We start from the raw sequence: 3,871 nt of genomic DNA, 5'->3' as shown, positions 1-3,871 counted from the left end.
ATTCCCTCATCACTATCAACTTTATCTCCATCAACACTATTCATAATCATCCAGCCATTTGATCAAGCCATACTTTTCAACGTTAATTGTCTTTGCACAATATGGCAAGGACAAAGGGTCAACATCTTGCACGAAGTGTTTTGAACTATGTTTTACACACTCTCAACTCTACTATCAACTTTATCTCCATCAACACTACACTCATCAACGGGGTCCTAGAGTGGAATGCAACTTCGCATCTTTTTTTTTTCCATCTCAGCTAAGTTCTTCACCTCTTCTATTTTTATCCTTACGATTCGCATTAGAATGAGTTTCAACCATAGCACAAGAACGAGGGAGTATTTTTCCTCCTCTGCTCTACACCTAGGCATTTATACGATCTACATACAAACAATGGTGATGCTGATCAACCGCGATATAACAATAATTGACCAAAAGTCTATTAATAGACCATATATAATTTCAAAAAGCAAAAATAGAAAAACAAAGATCGAAACAAGCAAAATCAGTATAAATAACACACATTTCGACGAAAAAACAGGCAAAACAACAAAGGTTTTGAAAAAAAGCAGATCGTTATGAACCCTAGTTTTTTATCAAGATCGAAAAAAAAAATCAAGGCAATATAGAGCTCAAAATGCACCGATAGAGTTGCAGAGTTAAAGAAATTACCTATTTACGACGATCAAGGAATATTGGAGCTTGGGGGAGAGGTAAATTTTGAGAGTTCCAAGCTAGAAAGAGAAATAAAGAAGAGAAAGGGACGGATGAGTAGAGGTGTCAAAATGGGCTGGTCCAACCCAACCCAACCCAACCCTAAAGGGCCAAAGAATTAAATGGGCTCGGACGGGCTAACCTTTTTAGTTGAAGGGCCTGCAAAATGGCGCCAAACCCGGCCCTATGCGGCGAACGCCGGGCTGGGGACGGACCGACCCCTTTAAGTTTTTTTTCTTAAAATAACATTTTCTAAGTGATTTTTGGTACAATTTGAACATGAAACTTTTGCAACATGAAATAGAAAAAACTTTTGCAACATGAAATGAAATCTTCTACCACTCATTCTTGAGCAAATCCATATCATAGAAGAAAAAATTCAAAAGAACAAATATAAGTTATTATTTTTAATCACTAATTCAGATCACGTTAAAAAGAAACTAAACATAATATAAATTTGAAGACTAATAAATATTACTCTAGTTTCTAATTACTTGTCACACCCCAACCTTGGGGGGTGTGGCCGACACTCGGCACCCGAAGGGCCGAGCGAACCAACTGTGATATCTGAACTCTGTAACGTGAATCATAGATCGACAAGGCCGCTGAATAACAATTGTAAGAAGTATATCATAACAACACACGCAAGCAGAAAAGGCCCAACAACACATATATGCATAACTAGGGCCGACAAGGCCACAACCAAGAAAGACTACTAGTGGAAAGCGGCAAGGCCAAACCCAATACCTGTCGACCGATAGGTCGTAAAGCCTCTAAGAGCACTAATATGCATCAACGTGCCCGATCGGGACGGTGGCTGTACGTACCCATATCCATACTCGTATATATATATATATATATATATATATATATATATATATATATATATATATATATGCATGCATCCTATTTAATGACTCACGACCCGGCCAGTCCGGAGAATGGAGTGCGAACATCTCTGCTGAACTTTGGTATCCTACTGAGAAAGGTACACCAATCCGTCTATCGTACCTGTGGGCATGATCACAGCGCATAAAATGCGTCAGTACGAAATATGTACCGAGTATGTAAGGCAGTAAGCATAAACGTAACATAAGCATAAGAGATACAGATAACTTGGGAAAAGATGTAGAGACAACCTGAAACTCTGAACGAGGCCACTGAGGGCGACCATAATCATGACATAAATGTAAATGCATGCCCGTAAAATCATTCCTCGGCTGTGGAGGCATATATCATATCATATAACAATAATAAATCCCTCTGTGGGGTGAGCTCGTCATCGTAACATCATCTACGCAAGGGATCGGTGTGAATGCACGACCCTACGTGCCTACCCACCGCCTATAACACGGCTCGGTAAGAAAGAAATACATCTAGGTGCGTAGCTACGTGCCCTACCCGGCCGCCTATAACACGGCTCGGTAAAGAAAAACATGTCTAGGTGCACATATAAGTGCCTACCCGGCCGGACTATATCACGGCTCGGTAATGAAAATATATATATATATATATATATATATATATATATATATAAGTGCAATGAAAGGCGACCTCGAAGAAATATCATAGAAAGAGTCGGGGTGACCTATCGTCGTTATCCTCCGGCTATCATTATTGTCGCTACATTTATCATTATTTGATCATTAGGCCAAAGAAGTAAAAGTACAAGGAAATATCTTGTTATGAATTATTCACAAAGCCAAAGTCTCTTATGAAGTATGATCGACACAACTTTTATCGAAAAGAGTGTGCCGACGAGAGGTTCGTCACCTTGGAGCAATAGACAAGAAGATAAGGATTAACTTAATTAAAGGAAGTACAATCAACTCAACTCTGATGTGAAGAGTACAATAACTAATATCATTCTTCATTCGATAAACAAGAGGGATACGAAATGTGAAAGGTACTTCAATACAAAGCTATTCGTGAGAAAAGGGTAAGCTTAACCATTTTGGGACATAATCGACACAAGTTGAACGGAAAGTCTTTTAATCGATAGCCAAAAGGAGATGTGGACCATAATTTGGTACAAGTCATAGATGAGTATGTGTCGGCTCAATTATCATGGAACGCGATCGATCAAGTTAGCGGAACAACTTTTCATGAAAGGTCATTTGAAATCTAGTCATGCCACAAAGAGAATAAAAAGCCCTACATACCTCGTCGATTGGAGTTATACACATTTCCATAAGCTTCGAACACTTTATAACTGACTTCCTACAAGATACGAACAATTCGAGATCAACTTTGAGCATATAGCCAATAAAAATCTTCATTTAGGCATTTTGTCGAGCAATTCGTAGGCATGAGTTTGTAAGCTCTTTTGTAGTGTAGCTTCTTGTAAAACACTACCAAAAACCTACTTTTATACTCCTCCTTACTACCATGATTCGATCCATACCATCATAACTCCAAACAATACAACAAACCCAACACAAATAGCTCAACAATTTAGCCATGTCCATGGAAGCTTCAAGTTTTAACCATAACTTATTCATATGGGATTTTCCCTCCATTTTCTTAGGTTTAATTACTTGTAAGGCTCAAAGAGATGAAGGGAAGGTTAAATAATACCTCAAAAGTTGAATAATACTCTGCAACTTAAGTTATTTCAAGACAAAGCTTTCTTCCGAAAATCGAAACAATGAGAAATCTACGATTCTATGATTGTCATGTGATTCCTTATGTTGTAATCACTTGATTTGCCTTTGAACTTAGTTGTGATTGATGGAGAATAAATTTGGGAGAGTATAAGGGATGTTCTAGGGTTTAATATTGATGAAAATGAGGGCCTAAAACGTTGGGGACTTTATTTATATCACTTAAGTTGGGCCCACGCCCGTGGCGATTTGCATCCTTGGACGGAAATGCAAGATTTCTCTCTACTCGGACGTCGTATTGACAAACGGTAAAATGAAATGGAAACTAGACTCGTAGAACTTCGATTTGGTAGGTGGATCACCCCGTAACTCCAAGTAGATTGAGAGAAAATCTCCGAAACATCTGACCTACCCAAATTTCAGTGAAATTTACAAACTTAACTTGCGACGCTCTTTGTCGACTTTCGTATTACAACCCGTTTGACTTCCAAACTTAACAAGAGACCATTATACAATTAAAATACTTTATATCATTACTTGCTTAGCATGTGGAG

This window comes from Lycium ferocissimum, chromosome 11, assembly GCF_029784015.1.
Source record: "Lycium ferocissimum isolate CSIRO_LF1 chromosome 11, AGI_CSIRO_Lferr_CH_V1, whole genome shotgun sequence".
Classification (NCBI taxonomy): Eukaryota; Viridiplantae; Streptophyta; class Magnoliopsida; order Solanales; family Solanaceae; genus Lycium; species Lycium ferocissimum.
The sequence above is the reverse complement of the archived record's forward strand: the minus strand, read 5'-3'. Positions refer to the sequence as shown.